Source organism: Capsicum annuum, chromosome 11 (genome assembly GCF_002878395.1).
Source record: "Capsicum annuum cultivar UCD-10X-F1 chromosome 11, UCD10Xv1.1, whole genome shotgun sequence".
Classification (NCBI taxonomy): Eukaryota; Viridiplantae; Streptophyta; class Magnoliopsida; order Solanales; family Solanaceae; genus Capsicum; species Capsicum annuum.
This window is the reverse complement of record NC_061121.1, coordinates 32,463,436-32,485,804: the sequence shown is the minus strand read 5'-3', so window position 1 is coordinate 32,485,804 and position 22,369 is coordinate 32,463,436.

Sequence of the window (22,369 nt, the reverse complement as noted above, 5' to 3'; positions counted from 1 at the left end):
CTTGTGTATTTGAAATGGTGAAAAAGAGAGTTTCTTGCATATGTTTAGATGAACTTTAAGAAAGGGTTTCTTGAAATAATTTATTAATATGGTGGCCCCAGATTTACATTTTTAAACAAAGATTATTATATGCTAATAATGGCTCAGAGATGTGACTTGCTAGTCAATGGTATGACGATACCATATAAATGTATGCCATAACAGAGTTAGTGTTTTCAGAGAATGCATGTCTTAAAGAGTTAAAAATGGACATAAAGAGAGTTAGGTGGTTTCCTGAAGAGGGCTAGAGTACAAGTAACTCTTAGACTAAAATCGTGATTTGCCGAGCGGGTATATTATTTTTACACTGGCAATAATCGGTGGTGTAGCAGAGTCAGAGACTCCAACCCTTGCGGTACACTTGGGTTGGAGGCTTCCCCGCCAAGTTAACGGCAAATTCCATATAGCCCATAGAATTTTAGAGTTGTAGGGTGTAACACCTAGTACAGAAGTAAAACAAAGAATGTCTCAGAGTTCAGATAATTTTCTTTCAGAGTCTTTCAAAAATGCCCATGACATTTCTTACTATATGATATGTTTATGAACTATTTTTTTAAATTTCTCTCATATATGTTGAATATAAATAATTATTTTGGATTTGCTCCGCGTACCAGTATATCTGTATTGACCCCTACCTCCCAGGTTCGAAGGCTCAATCTAAGGGTCCGAAAAATTAGTAGAGTATTCCAGAGAGAAGTGATCCGTGTGGTGGTGAGCCTTCTTTGTTCCAGAAGTTATGTTATTTCATATTATGTTATTCCATTATTTTGGTCTACTGGGGGCCTTGTCCCAATTGTCAGATAGTTGTCTGATTTTTATGTACTAAAGATTTCACAGACTATTCAGATGTTCTTAGTGATTTTCAAATTTCGTTCCTTATTGTTAACCTCAATCCAGATTATGTCCATGTTTCCGTATTAGATCAAAATTCCGCATTTTCTTTTATTATATGAATGTTGTGTATGACTATCAAATAGAGTAGGACATCCGGGCCCTCATGGTTCGAGATTTCCGTCACGGCAAGGACCCTAGTTTGGGCCATAACAAACTTGGTATCAAATCACAGTTAATAATCCCAGGGTGTCTTTGAAATTGCATCGGGTAGAGTCTTATTTATGGGTATGTAGTTCGGTATACTTATAAGCAAGAGGCTACCAAGTATTTAGGAATGTTTCCCCTCTTTGTAATCTAGCTCGTGCTTTGGAGTCTAATCTGTCCTCTAATCCGTGATCTCTTGCATTTCAGAAAAATAATCATGCCTCCTCGTTGTACTATCAATTAGAATGCACAGACAGATAAGGTCCGTCCCACTCATGGGATTAGGTCCCAAAACAGAGCTCATAATCTGGAGATTGATGCTAGTTCAGGAGTCACACTTACTCAGACTAGCCCACCTAGGGCACCCAGAGCTTCCCTTAAGGGGACTAATTGCACTCAGCCTCGCGAGAGAAAAGTATCTAATATAAAATTCAGATAGTCCATTCATATGCTTGCTCAGTTGGTATCGACACAGACTCAACGATCAAAAGATATTGGGTCTACATCTATTACGTCTAAGGCTACAAGATTGGGCCAGTTCATGAGGATGAACCCATCCAAGTTTACTGGTACTAAGGTAGAAGAGGATCCACAAAAGTTTATGGACGAGATGGAGAAGATCTTTAAGGTGATGGATGTAAATGAGCTAGAGAAGGTTGAGTTAACAGGCCTACAAATTAAGGATGTAGAAAACCAATGGTATAATGAGTGGGAAGATTCAAAAAGTGAGCATGTTGAGCCCACAATTTGGGCCGAGTTCACGGAAGCCTTCCCTAATCGATTCTTTCCTCTTGAGCTGAGGGAGGCTAAAGCTGAGGAGTTTATGAATCAAAAGTAGGGAAAGATGAGTGTCCAGGAGTACACTCTAAATTTCAACCAACTAGCCTGTTATGCTTCAAAGATGACTAGTAACATGAGAGCCTGAATGAGGAAATTTGCATTCGGCATTTCATATAACTTAGTGCTTAGATGTCAGGGATAAATGTTAAACTGGGACATAGTTTTTGCAAGACTATCAGTCCACATGCATCAAGTTGAGGAAAGAAAAAGAAAATTGTTGAATCTAGAGAGAAGGAAAGACTGGCATAGAGAGCCAAAATAGCAGACCAGAGCTACAGTCAGCAGCAAAGTGGGAATTGGGCTAATAAGTGGCTGAATTAGAAGAATTAGGGTAACGCACAGTCTACAGCTAGTGCCCCGGTGACCAGGCCCCCAACTGTACAACGCACTCAGGACTTTTAGTATAGGCAGGGGCCAAGGATACAGGGTTTACAGTTTCAAGAAAGTGTAGCTCAGACCTCTCAGACATACCCGTGATGTGAGAAATATGGGAAGAATCATCCAGGGAGATTTTATTTTGGCGCTATGGTGTGTTATTCATGCAGCCAGCTAGACCATATCCAAAGAGAATGTCCAGCAGCAAAGGGTAATGTTAGTGGAGCCAATTCATCGGCTAATTCTTCTGCACCACCACCACCTTAGAAGGGTGACACTTCGACCACCGAAAATGGCCACAACCAGTTGTACACCTTGACCAACTTCCAAGAGGTAGAGGCCTCATCGGATGTAGTTACTGGTACGTTACAAATATTTTCCCGTGATCTACATTTGTCACTTGATCCCAGATCTACCCCATCTTATGTGACCCCTTATGTGGCTGTTGGTTTTGGGTTTGAACCCGAGGTGATTGCCGAACCTTTCTTTATTTCCACTTTGGTGGGAGATTCTGTTGTACCTAGAAGGGTGTATAGAAATTTGTAGTGACTATTTGTGGGCGGGATATCGTGGTAGACCTCGTAGACTTAGACATAGTTAATTTTGATGCTATCCTAGGGATGGATTGGCTTCATTTGTGCTATGCCACACTAAATTATAGAACCCGACAGATTACTTTTTCCTTCCTCAATGAACTAGTAGTAGAATGGGAGTGACATTCTTTAACACCTAGAGGGCACTTTATATCATACCTCAGTGCCCGTAAACTCATTTTGAAGGGTTGCTTGTATCATCTTATTTGGTTTAAAGATTCGAATACTGAAGGCCCTTTTCTTTAGTTTGTCTCTCTGGTGAATGAGTTCCCAAAAGTTTTTCCAGATGATCTTCCAGGAATACCACCTGATAGGGCGATAGATTTTCGTATTGATTTAGTGCCCGACACCTATCCCATCTCTATTCTGCCATATAGAATGGCTCCAACAAAGTTGTAAGAGTTAAAAGAGCATCTAGCAGATCTCTTAGATAAAGTTTTTATCCGTCCTAGTATTTCTCCCTGAGGTGCACCTGTACTCTTCGTGCGAAAGAAAGATGGTTCCCTTTGTATGTACATAGATTACCGCTAGTTAAATAAGGTCACGATTAAAAATAAATATCCTCTTCCTAGGATTGATAATCTTTTTTACCAGCTTCAAGATGCTAAATATTTTTCAAAGATAGACCTTTGTTTAGGGGATATCATTAGTTGAAGGTTAGGGAGTCAGATGTTCCCAAAATAGCGTTCTAAACTAGATACGGTCATTATGAATTCTTAGTCATGTCATTCGGGTTGACTACTACCCCTACAACTTTCATGGATCTAATGAATAGGGTGTTCCATCAGTTTATGGATCTGTTTGTCATAGTGTTCAATGATGACATCATGATTTATTGTATGAGTGAGGAGGACCATGCCAATCGCCTCCGAATTATTCTTCAGAATCTTAGAGATCATAAGTTTTATGCAAAATTCTCCAAATATGAATTCTGGCTAAGTGTTATTGCTTTCTTGGGGCATATTGTCTCTAGTGATGGGATTAGGGTAGATCCCCAAAAGGTTGAGGCAGTGAGAAAATGGCCCAGACCCACGACTCCAACTAACATTCGGAGCTTCTTGAGTTTGGCAGGGTATTACAGAAGATTCATAGAAAGTTATTCTTCCATAGCTGCTCCACTTACTAAGTTGACCCAAAAAAGGTGAAGTTTGTGTGGTTTGAATCCTGTGAGAGTAGTTATGAGAAGTTGAAAGACAAATTGACTACAGCACCTATTCTAACCCTTCCAAAAGGCACAGAGGGTTTTGTTGTGTACTGTGATGCATCCTGTGAGGGACTTGGATGTGTACTTATGCAGCACGGTAAGGTGGTGGCTTATGCATCCAGGCAGTTGAAGGTGCATGAGCGAAATTACCCCACCCATGACTTGGAGTTAGCGGCTGTGGTGTTTGCTCTTAAAATTTGGTGACATTATCTTCATGGGGTGCATTTTTATATTTTTACTGACTATAAGAGTTTACAGTATGTTTTCTCGCAGAAATAATCGAACCTCAGGCAACGGCGCTGGATGGAATTGCTAAAGGATTATGACATGAGCCTGTACTATCATTCGGGCAAGGAAAATATGGTAGCCAATGCCCTTAAGAGGTTGTCTATGGGCAGTTTTTCTCAGCTTGAAGAAGGGAAAAGAGATATGGTGAATAATATTCACCGACTTGTAAATCTTAGAGTATGAGTCTTATATTCTGAGGATGGAGGGGTAGTTGTTCACGAAATAGCTAAATCATCCCATTGTAAAAAAGTTAAAGAGAAGAAGATCGAAGATCCCATCTTAATGCAAATCAAGAAAGATGTGGGTCAACAGAAAGTGATGTCCTTTGAAATTGGTGGTGATGGTATATTAAGATATCAGGGTATATTGTGTGTGTCAGATGTAGATGGTCTGCAGAAGAGAATCCTTGATGAAGCTCACACTTTGAGGCATGTTATTCACCCAGGCTCTACTAATATGTATCAGGATCTGAAAACCATTTATTGGTGAAATAATATAAAGCTCAATGTGGCTAACTATGTTACCAAGTGTTTGAACTTTCAACAAGTTAAGGCAGAGCATATGAGGCCTAGTGGTACTTCCCAAGAGATTGCTTTGCCTTTATGGAAATTAGAAATGATAAATATCAATTTCACTACGGGACTTCCAAGGTCCCAAAACCAGTATGATTCGATTTGGTTGATTGTTGATAGGCTGACCAAGTCAGCACATTTTCTGCCTGCAAGGTCCAACTATTCGGGAGATGATTATGCCAAGCTTTATAATGAGGAAATAGTCCGCTAGCATTGAGCACCTGTATCCATCATATCTGACTGAGGTACGCAATTTTCTTCATAGTTTTAAAGGTCTTTTCAGAGGGGTTTAGGTACCCAAGTGAACCTAAGTACTGTTTTCCACCCTCAGACTGATGGGCAAGCTGAGCGCACCATTCAGACCCTTGAGGATATGTTGAGGGATTGTGTAATTGACTTCAAAGGTAGCTGGGTAGATCACTTACCGTTCATAGAGTTCGCTTATAATAACAGCTACCATCTGATATGTGAGCAATTGCTAACACATTTCAGACCTTTAACCAAGAATAATTGCAAAGTCTTAAGCAAATTTTATCATTTTTTATTTGTTTATGTCTGATTTTATAATTTATGCTGGTGGGATAGAGAACCAACAAGAATAAAAGCAAAAAAGTTAAAATATGAAGGAATCTGAAGAGAAGTGTGGCTGACAACATCTGTGATAAGTCGTCAGCCCAGTGATAGGCTATCATAGTTGTCATCGGACTTAAGCATGAGTTGAAGCCTGCGACAACATCTGGTGATATGACGTCAAAAGTGTGATCCGCCGTCATGAATGTTGTCATCCTTAAACAGAGAATAGAAGTTGAAAACATTTTTGCAACGACATTCGTGATAATCTATCAGGTTGGTGATAAGGCGTCAATGTCGTCATCAGCCTTAGATAGCAGCTGACAACATCCGTGATAAGCCGTCAGACTCCTGATAAGCTGTCACGGATGTCGTCGTCTATTTTGAGAAAAATCTGCAACTTTAATTTTATTTCCTTATTTAGGATTAACTATCAAAAGCATTGTTTAGGGTTTTTCTAGGGGTTGGCTCTTGAGTTTTAAGAGACGTAATTTGATATCTTCTCTCTCGAGTTTCTTGGCTTAAAAAAGCAAATACTTTGAAGAGATTATTATCATTATTTCGGGATTTTCATTGTGATCTAATCTACGATTCACTAATTATTATTCATCTCTGTAAGTTAATCTTCTTAATTATGAATTCAATTATGTGTTTCATTCTTTGCATAATGAGTGGCTAAACCCCGTTAACCTGAATTATGGGATCTAGAGTTAGGTCATGATGATGTGCTAAACACTCAAGATTTAATAGGTGTTAGGACTTTTTGATAATTCTGAAATTTTAATCAATGTCTGTTGGTTGCAAATAGTAGACACACCTACTTTGATTTGCCTGAGAAAGAAATCATATGTAGTATGAAGTGAATTATCAATAGAAACATGGAAATACTTCATTTAATAATCAGCATTATAATAAGGTTGATTAACCTGAGGTAAAATCTGGGCAGTGAATAGCGATTTCCTAAGTTTGAGAGGATTAGGAAATTAGACGCTTAAATAGGTCGAGAGATATTTGAGCAAATCATCGATAAAGATAGCTTGTTATCCTAACCACCGTAAGAATCTTGAAAAACTTTTAGTATCTGTCATATACCGGAAGCCCTAGTGCACATAATTCTGGTTATTTCATAAACTTTTGATTTACAAACACTGAAACTAAAGTGACCAACAATTATTTGTTGGTCATAAAAAAACCCCCCATTTTGTCTTTTCGTATCATCTGTTTGAATTCAATTTGTAGCTTTAGTTTCAAACTAGTTTAATTGCCACTCACATTGTTCCTAAAAGTTGGGTAAATATATTGATGACGACCACCTTGCACCAAATTGACGTGTAAGTTGAACGTTATCACCATGCCTGTATTAAGATGGCTCCATTTGAAGTTTTGTATAAGAGAAAATATAGATCACCTATAGGGTGGTATGAAGTGGGTGACACTCAGTTTTTTAGGCCTGATCTTATTCATCAGGCGATGGAGGACGTGAAAATTATTAGAGAACGACTTAAAACAGCCCAAAGTAGACAACAATCCTACACCGATGTTAGGAGAAGAAACTTAGAGTTTGAGGTTGGTGATTGAGTGTTTCTCAAAGTCTCCCCTATGAAGGGAGTTATACGATTCGAGAAGAAAGGTAAGTTGAGTCCTCTCTATATAGGGCAATACCAGATTTTGAGAAGGATAAGTGGAGTTGCGTATGAGTTAGAGTTGCCTACAAGTTTGGGTTTTGTTCATCCGGTATTTCACATATCCATGTTGAAGAAATGTATTAGACACCATTCATTAGTGTTGCCTATAGAGGAGGTCAAAGTCACAGACTCTTTATCCTATGAAGAAGAGCCCATGGCAGTCTTGGATTGCCAAGTTAGGAAATTGAGGAGCAAAGAAATAGCCTCAGTCAAAGTGTTATGGAAAAATCATAAAGTTGAAGAAGCAACTTGGAAATCATAAAATGACATGAGAGATAGATACCCAGACTTATTTGATCCGGTGAATGATAAAATGGAAGGTATAATTCTTGTCTTATTCTTTTATATCCTTAGTATACTTTAAATCGTGCTTGTCTGCATTCCGCGTCATCATTCAGGGACGAATGATCCCAAGCGGGGATAATGTAACACCCCCTCCCCCAAAAATCATCCATGAATTAGCTCATCGTAATATACTCTTAGAGTTAAAATGACTAGAATTGTGTCAAAGAAACCAAGTCTAATTTTTAACTTCCAAAGTGAGTAAAGTTTAAACCATATATAATTTATCTAATTTCGACTTTTTATCTTATGGGAAATTGAATGAGCTTTCCGCCGATATAAGATTCGGCCAAATTCGATACCCAGGCACGAAGTTATGGCTAATTTAAGTTTAGTCGTAAAACACCGTCATTTTGGTGCTTGGCGCATCGCTGAGGGGGCCTATTCAAAAATAGTCAAATTCCAGTACCATAGCGCGATTGTGGTGCATCGCACTGAAGTTTCAGGTCCCAACCAGTGGGACAACGTGATGGCTCTGTGTCGCGGTGACCTTAAGAATCCCATTCGTCAATTTCCAATGAGCCACCGCGATTATGGCGCGTTGCGGTGACCTATGAAATCGGGATCCCAGTGATATTTTTTATTCCATCTCATTAAAGGAATATTGGGTATTTTCCACCCCCTTATCATCCTAAACACTGGAGTTTAATCCCAAATGACCTTATTATTGATATTTTCATCAAAAACCATCAAGAACACTCCTTAGGATTTGAAACAAGAAAACCCAAACAACTCAAGATTCAACCGTGGGTTTTAGAAATTGATTGAAAATTTGGAATCCCCAAGCTGTGGGCATCAAGAATCATCCTTTAATTTCCTAAATAGAGGTACGTGGGGTTTATCCTAAAAACTACATGGGCTTGTAAACACTAGAACATGATTTAAAGATTATCAAGCATGACTTTAGAAAGGAATTTTTGAAATACATGATTTATTATGCATTATGAATGTTTAATTGTATTGTTGATTTGGTCTTTAGGCCTTTCCCCCTTAAATTGATTAAACTTATATGAATATGTATAATGTTGAAGATTTGATTGAGAGAATTATTATTGAAACCCCTTTCTTTGATGATTTAGAGTTGATGAACTTGTTTGGAATGATTTGAGATTCTTGTTTAATGTTTTGAAGGGGATCTTTACAATATTTAAGTATTTAACATGATTTTGATGATGATGAGAGGGAGTTTCTTGATATGATTCCGTCCTTGTCTTAAAAAGAAAGAATTGCATATGATTGATATCTTTGACATGACCACCTTGTGTATTTAAAATGATGAAAAAGATAGTTTCTACCATATGTTTACATTAGATTTAATAAAGAGTTTCTTGAAATGATTTATTAATATGGTGGTCCCAGATTTACCTTTTAAAACAGAGATTATTATATGCTAATAATGTCTCAAAGATGTGACTTGCAAGTCAATGGTATGATGATACCATATAAATGTATGCCATAACAAAGTTAGAGTTTTCAGAGTATGTTTTCAGAGAATGCATGTCTTAAAGAATTAAAAATGGGCATAAAGAGAGTTAGGTGGTTACCTGAAAAGGGCTAGAGTTCAAATAACTCTTAGCCTAAAACCGTGATTTATCAATTTGGGTATATTATTTTTACGTTGGCGATGGCCATGTGGCGTAGCAGAGTCAGAGACTCCAACCTTTGCAGCACACTTGGGTTGGAGGCTTCCCCACCGAGTCAATGACGGAGTCCATATAGCCCATGGAATTTCATAGTTGTAGGGTATACCACCTAGCGCAGGAGTAAAACAAAGAATGTCTCAAAGTTCAAATGATTTTCGTTCCGAGTATTTCAAAAATGCCCATGAGATTTCTTACTATATGATATGTTTATGAATCATTTTTTTAAATTGCTCCCATATATGTTAAATAAAAATTATTATTTTGGATCTGCTCTGTGTACCAGTACATCTGTATTAACCCCCTACCTCCCACGTTCAGAGGCTCAGTCTAAGGGTCTAGTAAATTAGTAGAGTATTCCAGAGAGAAGTGATCCGTGTGGTAGTGAGCCTTCTTTGTTCTAGAAGGCCTGTTATTTCAGATTATATTATTCCATTATTTTGGTCTACTGGGGGCCTTGTCCCAATTTTCAGATAGTTGTCAGATTTTCATGTAGTAAAGATTTTGCAGACTGTTCCAGATGTTATTAGTGATTTTTGAATTTCATTCCTTATTGTTAAACTTAATCCATAGTATGTCCATGTTTCCGTATTAGATCGAAATTCCATATTTTTTTGTTATATGAATGTTGTACATGACTACCAGATAGAGTAGGACGTCCGGGCCTTCATGGTTCGGGATGTCCGTCATGTCCAGGCCCTAGTTCGGGTCGTGACACATCCATTTCAACAAGTATGAGTGCTCCTCTTGTCAAGACTCGATAAATCATATAAGTACCTTGCCAAATTGGAGAGAATTTACCTTTTCCCCACATCAAATCAATTGCCCAGGCGAGAAGTATCTTGGTTTGTCTTCAAAGTCTTCAACCTTACAAATAAATTCCATGGGGATCTCATCCTTTTCCATTCATGTATTATGTTCTATGGTCTCGTTATTTGTCAAAGTCTCAGATTCAATATTTTTCAAAAGTATGTTTATTATAAGAAGGATAAGTACAGAATAAGCTTTTATTAATGGTGCTAAACTATCTCAAAACATAGTGTTAAGTCAAAAATAAAAAAAATTGAAAATTTAGACTAGCTCGAACATCGAGTCTATATATTATAATCTTGAAAATGTCAAAAAGGAAAAAAAATCCAAGTAGGCCTCAATAAGATGCCCTTTCATCTCCAAATAATAGTCACAAATCTGATCAAGGCGATAATGGATAAACCTAGTACCCATAGGTACGAAGATAATAGGTGTGATGTAGCTAAAGGTGTGATGTAGCTAAAGGTGTGATAATAGGTGTGATGTAACCATACAGTTGGGCTATGGGTTTATCTAAAGGTGTGTATTATCTCTTTTTGGTGTTAGCTTTTGGTTTGTGATTTGGTTGAGAAGACGATTCAGATGCTTAGACTTGAGCGGGTTGGGCGTTGTATACAGGATAGGTAGGGCTTGGGAATTGTAGATGTGTATGATATGGGGTAGGCATTTAGTATAGTGGTGTTTGATATGGCACTGGGGGTTGGAATGGGTAAGGATATGTTAAGTACAGTATTGGAGTTTGTAGGTAAATTGATGAAGGTGCAATAGGGTTTGGTAACTTAGAACACTCTCTGAATGTTGGACTACCATCACAGTATCTATCTTTTTCTTTTGCTAGTTTTTTTAGGTCCCTCCAGACTGTGAACTTTTATTGGTAGCTTCTAAAGATTCCAGGCCGGTGATGCTTCTGTTCCTAAGATATTCTTCCAATATTTTTTCCACCTTGATGATCTCAGCAAACCTTTTATCAAGAACAGTTATCATTTTCTTCTTGTATTGTGGCTCTTCTACACGTGTGAAATATTTTTTCATTTGAGATTCATCAATTCACCTCATAGTGTAATCTCGAAATGACTCATTTGATTTCTTTCTTAATGTCTCTATGTATAATTAATTAGGAGCATTGTCAATATTAAATCCAAATCGCTCCATGAAGTCAGATGCCATACCAATCCATCTAGCCCATTTCGTTACATCTTGTTCCATGTACCATGTTAAATCCTCCTGTAATGCCCCAAAACCTTGTCCTGAGATGTCACACGGTGCTCAAGACTACGAGTAGACTTAAACTAACCGTGTCTGCCTACTACTAAGTTTGAAGCTCATAACAAGGAAAATATAGTCATAAAAGTCATACTAAATGCAGAAATTCGTTTAAGATAACTAAGAATAATCTGAATATAATCTCGAAAAACCAAATACTATAAGTCTGAATCAAATCTAGCAGTCTGACAAGCCTCTACTGCTAATAACTAGAGAGTCACTGGGACAAACCCCCAGCTAACCCAAACTATCTGAAAAGAATACTGAATCATATAAACTAATAAGCAAAAAAATCTGAATGACTAAGTCCCCAAACTATGAGGACTCACAACCTGTCGAATGTAGATGGAGATGCTCGAAATTACTCACGCTGTAGAAACTGAGCACCTGAACCTACATTATGAGACAATGTAACACATAGACGTATATGTAGATCAGCACTTTGAAGATGTACTAAGTATATGGGGGTGAATGCATAAGTAAAGCATTATCTCAACATTTATATCAATTTGTAAAAGAAATCATGCTAAATGTAAATGACTCACATAAGCTGGAATATCTGAAAGATGAAAATCATAATTCATGAATAGTAAATCATACTTTATAAATCTAGTGAGTCATACCATTCTGTACTAGTGAGCTGTCTGTAAATCATGCTGCCTAAGTGTAGAAAGGACTCACTTTTATATATGAAATCTAAATGCTGAAGTATGTAGCTAATATCTTTCTGTAAAGCATAATCTGAATAAATTTGTGAGCCTTTACACTTAGTGTTCTAAACGCTTTTCTTTACTAGTAGGGAATTCTCTTAAAAACTGTTCTGGGAGGGAGATCTCCTAACCGACATAAACCTTGTGAGCTAACATGCAGTCCAACGTCTTGTTCCCCTATGGGGGAAACCTCACGATAGGGAGAGGTGTCATACTCTTGCCAAGGAGTATAACCTAATCTAACTGATCATATCTGTATCTGTCATCCATATAGAAATAATAATAATTTGAATCTGTAACTACGTTGGCTATGTACTTCTATGGAAGTTAGGGCACGCTAATCTCACACTTTCTGCTTGGTGCTAAATACTACTCTCTTTAATCTGTATGCTCATTCTGTTGGAAATTCACTTTAAATCTAGCATAAAGGTTTATTATAAAACCAATTATGCATTTATCTAATTCAATCTGTAAGTAAAGCTAATCTAATTTCTGTAATCTGTAATAAATCTGTAAAGTGAATTCCAAATCTTATGTGAGGATCAAAAGATTAAATCTTATCTAAAAATCTAAAAATAAACTTATCATCTATGCTTAAAGCATAATCTTTCTTGAAATAATAAAAATCAATATTGGGATGATAACCCATGCATCAATCTTATGTCAAAACATCATAATAATCATGCTTTGTAATGAAAACAATGTTACTTTAATTCAAAATCTGGAATTTACTGCAATACGCATGAAAATATGAAAAGAAACATGCAATTCAACTTCTAAATCACTTGAAATCTCATAATCTTGCAAATACCAATAATGGGTATAAACCCTAATTCAAATCTCACATAAATTCATGTAAAATCATGTGAATTTGTAAGTAAAAGATAGTTTTGGGCACAAAGATGAAAGAGGATCCTTGTTCATAAACTCCACATACCTTAATTGATGAAATCTCTAAGAAATCTTGGACTTGAATCTCTATTTGTGCTTTTGATGATGAACTCTTGATTATCTATAATTTGGAATCCTTAATTTAGAGCTTTCTTGAATAACAATGTTGAGCTCTAGAGTTTTTCTTTGAGAGAGAATGGATGAAAATAAGCATAAAGTGCTTAGAATAGGCCTGAATTTCCTGTTTTGGACTAATTGGGAGCTTGTAAATTTACCAAATAGTCCGTTTAAAATTTTTGATGGAACTAGAAAATCCTGACTTTGCATTCCACTGCGACATGTCACTATCGTGGTGGCTCACTAGATTTTGACAACAGGGAAATGGGACTCCAATGCGACGCGGTGAAATTGCATAGGCCCTCTGAAAAATAAACGAGTCCCATTTTGGCCATCACAGAAATGTACCACCATCACGGTGAGCCACTGGAAAAGAATGAATAGGACCTAGAACTTCTCCGCGGTGCGGGCCAATCACAGAGGTCCATTAAAAATTGCCAATTGCCAAATTGGCCCTCTCCGCAATGCGGTTCTTGCCTAAATGGCACACTGCTTTACTAAAAATTCCATAACTTCTAATCCGAGTATCGAATTTAGGAAAAATTGGTATCGATGAAAAGCTAATTCAGTTTCCCACCCAATGGAGAGTTTAAATCTAGAAAATTATTTATGTAATAAAATTTATTCATCTTTGAAGCTAACCTTTGAAATTCTAGAAGCGAAATTAAGCTAGGAAAAAGTATGGGGTATTACAATATCTCCCCATTGGGAACATTCATCCTCGAATGTGGCTATTTAAGATTAAAATACTAAGGAATCTAAGGCTATAAGCTATCATGCACATCTCAGATAAATTGTATGACTAAATCTAGAACATGCTAAGCTACTGAGTTGATCTGCAAGTGCATGAGTTTACATGAAGTCAACTATATAGCTGAATCTGAGACTGGAAAAGAACTGAATGAAGGAAGACTATTACCTTTGGATGAAGTGATGAGGATACTTGGTATGCATGTCTACTTCTTCTTCCCAAGTAGCACCCTCAACGGACTGATTTTGCCAGAGAACTTTGACCAAAGGAGCTTCTTTGTTCCTTAGTCTACGGATCTGATAATCAAGAATCTCTACTGGAAGCTCTTCATAAGAAAGGCTATCCTTAATGTCTATACTTTCTAGATGAACTATAACAGTTGAATCGTCCATGTACTTCTTCAACAAGGACATATGGAATACTGGATGAACTGAGGATAAATATGTGTGTAGCTCAAGCTCATACGCCACCTTCCTAACATGACTTAAAATCCAGAAGGGGCCTACATATCGAGGACTAAGCTTCCCCTTTTTGCCAAATCTCATCACCCCTTTCATGGGTGAAACTTTCAAATACACAAGATCATTAACCTCAAACTCAAGATCTCTTATTTGTAAGTCTGCATAACATTTCTGATGACTCTGAGATGCTTTCAATCTCTGTCGAATCAACTACACTTTCTCCATGGCCTCAAATACCATGTCTGGCCCAATCAAAGTGGCCTCACCCACTTTGAACCAACCAATTAGCAATCCATATCTTTGCCCATAAAGAGCTTCAAATAGGGCCATCTGAATACTAGCATGGTAACTGTTATTATAAGCAAACTCAATCAATGGCAAATGCTCATCCCAATAACCTCTGAAATCAAGAACACATGCCCTCAACATATCCTCTAGAGTCTAAATAGTCCTTCCTGCCTGACCATCTATCTGTAGATAAAAAGCTGAACTCTAATGAACTTGGGTACCAAGACCCTTCTGAAAGGCTCTCAAAAATTGAGAGGTAATCTGAGTACCCCTATCTGAGATCATGCATAAAGGAACTCCATACAATCTAACTAACTCTCTGATATACAACTTGGCATAATCTTCAGCTGTGTAGGATACATGAACTGGCAAGAAATACGTTGACTTAGTAAATCTGTCTAAATGACCCAAATCAAATAATGTTGATGACGCGAATGCGGTAATCCAGTAACAAAGCCCATATTCACCTCTTACCACTTCCAAGAGGAGATACCAAACTCTTGCAACATACCACCAAGTCTTTGGTGCTCTACCTTAACCTGTTGACAAGTTGCACACTTGGCTACAATCTCTGTTATATCTCTCTTCATACCACTTCACAAATAGATTTCCCACAAGTCACGGTACATCTTGGTAGCACCTAGATGAATGGAATAATGTGTACCAAGCGCTTCCGCTATGATCCGCTTCCTCAAATCATCAACACATAGCACACACAATCTACTCAGGTACCTCAACACACCATCTCCCCCTTGGGAGAAAACCTCTATATTTTGGTCTTTAACTAACTCCTTTAGTGTGACAAAACTAGAATCCTCATCTTGCTTCTCTTTTATTTCTAAAACTAGAGAAGATTCGGAACTACTCTGAGCCCACACATTTCCTTCAATTGAATCAACCAATCTCATACCCAACCTAGCCAACTAATGAACTTCCCGAACTAACAACTTCTTATTATTTTCCACATGAGCAACACTACCCATAGACAATCTATTAAGGGTGTCTGCCACTACATTGGCCTTTTCTGGATAATACAACTCACTCATATAATAATCTTTCAATAATTTTAACCACCTTCTCTGCCAAAGACTCAACTCCCTCTGAGTAAACACATACTATAAGCTTTTGTGATCTGTAAACACATAAAGATGCATTCCATGAAGATAATGTCTCCAGATTTTCAAATCACACATAATAGCAGCTAATTCAAGATCATGGGTAGGATAATTCTTTTCATGAAGCTTAAGTTGTCTAAAGGCAAAGGCTATAACCTTACCTCTCTTCATCAACACACAACCCAGACTAACTCTTGAGGCATCACAATATACGACAAAACCATCTATCCTATCAGGTAATGCTAAAACTGGGGCTGAAGTGAGTCGAGTCTTCAACTCCTGAAAACTATTCTCACAGGAATCTAACCACAGGAACTTAACTTTATTCTAAGTCAATCTAGACATAGAAGACATAATAGATGAGAAACCTTCAACAAAACATCTGTAATAGTGACCTAAACCCAAGAAACTTTTAATGTCTGATGGAGAAATAGGTCTAGGCCAGTTTCTTACTGTTTTTATCTTTTAGAGATCAACTCGAATACCCTCACTGGACAAAATATGACCAAGGAAAGCTACTGACCTTAGATAAAATTCACATTTACTGAATTTGGTCAAAAATTGATAATCTCTAAGAGTTTGCAATACAATTCTAAGATGGTCTACTTAATCATCCTCACTACGAGAGTAGGTGAGAATATCATCAATAAAGACTATGACAAACATATCCAAATACTATTTGAACACTCTATTCATCAAGTCCATGAAAGTTGCTACAGCATTTGTTAGCCCGAAGGACATGACTAGAAAATTAAAATGACCATAACAGGTTCTGAAGGCTGTCTTTGGAATATCACATTCCCTTACTCTAAGTTGATGATAGCCGGATCTAAGGTCTATCTTGAAGAAGTAACTGGCACCTTGGAGTTGATCCAAAAGGTCATTAATTCTCGAAAGACGATATTTTTTTACTATACTTGTATTCAGCTGACGATAGTCAATGCACATACGCAAATAACCATCTTTCTTTTGTACGAATAGGACGGGAGTGCCCTACGAAGAAATACTAGGCCTTATGAAACCTTTATCTAAAAGATCCTTGAGTTTCTCTTTTAACTTTTTAGGATCAACCAAAGCCATGCGATAAGTAGGAATAGAGATAGGCTGAGTATCTGGGAGAAGGTCAATACCGAATTCTATTTCCCTATCGAGAGGTACCTCTGACAAATCTTTAGGAAAAATATCAGGAAACCATTGACTATACTGACTGACTGAACTATTAGAGTCTCAGACTTAGTGTCTTTGACTCTAACTAGATGATAGATACACCCTTTGGAAATCAATTTTATGGCTTTAAGATAAGATATGAAATGACTCTTGGGAGACACTAAATTAGCTTTCCACTCAAAGACTGGCTCATCTTGAGGTATGACAATCTATAGATGCATAGCAGGAGTAAAGCCAATCCATACCAAGAATAAGATCAAAGTCAACCATATCTAACTATATTAGGTCTGCTAATATAATTTTATGAAGGATAGTGATAGGACACTTTCTATAGATTTGTTCGGGAACAACTGACTCACCCACTGGGGTTGAAATCAAGAAGGGCTCAAGGATCTTTTTAGGACCTATCTCAAAATTTACTGCAACTAATGGGGTCACATAAGAAAAATTTGACCCAGGTTCTAACAACACATAAACATCAAGATAAAAGACACAAAGTATACCAGTGACAACATCTAGCAAATCCTCCTGCTCCTGACGGGATGGTAAAGCATAAAACCAATTCTGGCACTGACCGACACCGGTACTGGATAATACACCCTAAGGAAGGACTGGGCGACCTAGAGGAGCTGGTGCACTTGTAGCTTGAGTCTGGGGATGAACATCTCTGTTCCCATGATTAGTGTGCGGACACTGTCTAATTCCATGTCCTAACTTACCACAACCATAACAACCTTTCTGCCCCAACATACACTCACCAGGATGATTCTTACCACACTTAGCACATGGAGGTTAACTGGGCCTTCCACTTATACTATTTTGAGATCTGGACATAGAAGAATTACCCCACTGCTCTTTCCTACCTCTGGGAGCAGGAGCACAAGCTAAAGATATAGTTGGAATAAATGAACGATTCTGAAACTACAAATGATTTCCCACTCCAAACTTAGTCTGGTCATACTCAAACTATCTTGTTCTAGCACTCTTATTACTTTTATCTCTTCCCTTCAACATCTCTGCCTTAATCTACTGAGCATGACTCATCAACCTAGCAAGATCAATGTCTCCAATAAGTATGGTAGTCCTATACTTCTTGAATACTAAGCTAGATACTCTAGTAACAAACTTACTCATACTTGCCCTAGGATCAGCCATCATATCAGGGGCATACTTAGACAACTGATTGAACTTAAGGCATTACTCTTTCACTATCATTGACCCCTGTCTCAAGTTAACAAACTCATCTATCTTAGCCTCTCTTATTTCACATGGAAAGAACCTGTTTAGAAAAGTATCTCGAAATACCTGTCAACTCATAGGAGTTACATTCTCACCTTTACCATTCTTCCACATAACTACCCAATCATATACTATATCCTTCAACCTATAGGGTGCCAACTCTACACTCTCCTTCTTAGAAACATACATAATCTGGGTGATCTTCTTCACCTTATCTAAAGAAAGTTGTAGGTCCTCACTTGCCATCGACCCAAAGAACTCTGGCGGATTTATTCTCATGAAATCTCTAATTTTGGCTACTGCTAAATCTCCATTCTACTAAAGTGAGACTGTATCTTGATGGTGTCCCTAAATATTAGTAGTCACAGCTTGGGCCAATACTTGAAAGACAGCCCTAAACCCAGCATGGGATACATTCTCATTTAGAAGATTGGTAGGCTAGGGTGGCTGGTTACCATTTTTGTGGGCGTTAGCTAGAATCGGACAAATATTCAAATATCACATAAGAGCATGGGTTAAAAAGTAGATAGAGATACTGTAAGCACAATAGATCATGAAAGAAAGAGATAATTTCCTAAGGATGTCCCGTAGCCTCTTGCTCATAAATGTGGTGCACTTTACACCCATGATAAAGACTCTACGTAACGTGGCTTGTCTGACTCCCTAGGACTCTTAAAAACCTTACGATCTGATACCAAGTTTGTAACGTCCCAAAACCTGGTCCCAAAACTTCACATGATGCTCAAGACTACGAGTAGACTTAAGCTAAACCTGTCTGTCTGCTACTAAGATTGAATATCATAACAAGGAAAATATAAACATGAAAGTCATACTAAATGCGAAAATTCATCTGAGATAAGTAAGAATAATCTGAATATAATCTTTGAAAAATCCAAATACTATAGATCTGAATCAAATCTAGCAGTCTGATAAGCCTCTACTACTAATAACTAGAGAGTCACTGGGACAAACCACCAGCTAACTCAAACTATCTGAAAATAATACTGAATTAATAAACTAATAAGCTGAAAAATCTGAATGACTAAGTCCCCGAACTGTGAGGACTCACCAACTATCTGATGTAGATAGAGATGCTCGAAATAACTCATGCTACAGAAATTGAGCACCTGAACCTACATTATGAGAAAATATATCACATAGACGTATATATGGAATAGCACTTTGAGGATGTACTCAGTATATGGGGGTGAATGCATAAGTAAAACATTATCTCAACATTTATATCAATTTGCAAAAGAATGCAAGCTAAATGTAAATGACTCACATAAGCTGGAATATCTAAAAGCTGAAAAATCATAATTAATGAATAGTAAATCATACTTTATAAATCTAGTGAGTCATACCATTAAGTTCTAAAAGTTTTACTAGTTATTTGTCTATAAATCATATTGCCTAAGTATAGAAAGGACTCATTTTGATATACGAAATCTGAAAGTTAAAGTCTGTAGCTAATATCTTTCTGTAAAGCATAATCTGAATAAAGTTATGAGCCTTTACACTTAGATTTCTAAAAGCTTTTCTTTACTAGTAGGAAATTCTCTTAAAAACTATTTTGGAAGGGAGGTTCTTCTAACTGACATAAACTATGTAAGCTAACATGGAGTCCAACATCTTGTTCCCTTATGAGGAAAACCTCACGATGGGGAGAGGTGTCATACTATTGCCAAGAAGTATAACCTAATCTAAGTGATCACATCTGTATCTGTCATCCATATAGAAATGAGAATAATCTGAATCTGTACTCACGTTGGCTACGTAGTTCTATGGAAATTAGGGCATGCTAATCCCACACTTCTCTCTCGGTGCTAAATACTACTCCCTTTAATCTATATGCTCATTCTGTTGGAAATCCACTTTAAAACTAGCAGAAGGGTTTATTATAAAACCAATTATGAATTTATCCAATTCAATCTGTAAGTAAAGCTAATATGATTTTTGTAATCTGTAATAAATCTGTAATGTGGATTCCAAATCTTATCTGAGGATCAAAAGATCAAATCTTAACTAAAAATCTGAAAATAAACTGATCATCTGATGCTTAAAGCATAATCTTTCTTGAAATAATAAAAATCAATATTGGGATGATAACCCATGCATATATCTCATGTCAAAACATCATAATAATCATGCTTGATAATAAAAACAATGATACTTTAATTAAAAAGCTGGAATTTACTGCAATACGTATGAAAATATGAAAAGAAATATGTAATTCAACTTCTAAATGATCACTTGAAATCTCATAATCTTGCAAATAGAAATAATGGGTATAAACCCTAATTCAAATCTCATGTAAATTCATGTAAAATCATGTGAATTTGTAAGTAAAAGATAGTTTTGGACACAAGGATGAAAGAGGATCCTTGTTCATAAACCCCACATACCTTAATTGATGAAATCTCTAAGAAAGCTTGAACTTGAATCTCTATTTGTTATTTTTATGATGAACTCTTGATTATCTTGAATTTGGAATCCTTAATTTAGAGCTTTCTTGGATAAACAATGGAGGAATTTGATTTCTTGGAGAGTAAGCTTTGAGCTCTAGGGTTTTTCTTTGAGAGAGAATAGATAAAAATAAGCATAAAGTGCTTAGAATAAGCCTGAATTTCTTGTTCGGGACGAATTGGGGGCTTGGGAATTGACCAAATAGTCCTTTTTAAAATTTTCGTTAGAACATGAAAATCCTGACTTTGCATGCCACCGCGATGCGCCACTATGCGGTGGCTCACTGGATTTTGAAAACTGAGAAATGGGACTCCAACGTGATGTGGTGAAAGTGTGTTGGCCCTCTGGATAAGGGCCGAGTCCCATTTTGGCCATTACGGTGATGCGCCACCATCGCGATGAGCCACTGGAAAAGGATGACTGGGACCTGGAACTTCTCTGCAACACGGGCCAATCACAGAGGTCCACTGAGAATTGACAATTTCCAAATAATCCCTCTCCACGATGCGGTTCTTGCCTAAATGGCACACTGCTTTACTAAAAATGTCATAACTTCTCAACCGAGTATCGTATTTAAGCAAAATTGGTATCGATGAAAATTTAATTCAATTTCTCACACAATGGAGAATCTAAATCTAAAAAATTATATATGTAATAAAATTTATTAATCTTTCAAGCTAACCTTTGACATTCTAGAAGCAAAATTAAGCTAGGAAAAAGTACAGGGTATTACACCTCCCCATTGAAACTTCTCATGAGCATCTTCATTCTTATCTTTATGCTCTTCCCAGCTCCTGCTAGTTTGTCATAATACATGCACATATGCGCCTTGGTATCTCTAGTTCCATTCTACAGCTCAAATTTTGGAGGTTTGTAGCTCTCCGGTAAATCAACATTAGGGTGAACACACAACTCTTCATAGTTGGGTCCTCTCAATCCTTTACTCCCCTCCAACTGTCTTAGCCTCTCAACCACAGATTGCATGGTAGGGTTTTTTTTTAAGGATAAAATATATGCTGAGGGTAGGTATATGTGACAGTTTCAACATATATGGGATTTAGAGTATGGCTTCCAGATGCATGATGGTAGGATATATTTTGGACAATTTGGTTTGAAGGATTTTGTGGAGGTATAAGAGTTGAGTATTTGGAATCTTATATGTGTTGGGTAGGCACATATGGTGTGTTTTGGTTGTTTTAGACGGTATTTAGGAGACTTTGGATATTTGGAAGAGTTTGAGATTGAGATGGTGGCATTTGCTGACTTGGAGTGGGCATTTATGATTTTGGTATGGTATGGCTGTCAATTTGTGGTTCTAGAGGGGTATTCAAAGTGAGAGACACTTTGGCTAAATTGCACATATGCGCCAACTCTCATTGTAACTCTAAGATCCTTTGTTCCATTTTCAGTATAATTTTATTTCATCCAACAATGTTTTCTCCCTCTATGCTAGAGCCATCTTTGTTCATTAGATTATGATGATATTTCATTACTTCCTTCTCCTTATGACTTGCAAGAATAGGAAGGGAGAAGAAAGAGCCCCTTTTGATCAGGTGTGGTAGGCCAGGGTGTACAAATCAACTTTTGGGGAGAGGAAAAAAATAACAAAAACAACAAAACTTAAAAAGTAGTATTTGGTGACATAAAGTAAATAAAACAGTACCCAATAAGCACGTTATTTGACGTTTTCTATTTTGGGAACCTCTTTTGAGTCAGAGGTAGGCCTATCATTGTTTGAAAGATAAGTACGCCATATAACAATGTCATTTGCTCATAAATGATTAACCCCAAAAATTAAAACTTCATTAAACCAAATTGACTCATAATCGAAAGAAAGAAAAATACAAGAAAATCATAAGGAAAACTAAACTATATTCTAAAAATATCTTTTTCTTGGCTCTCTTT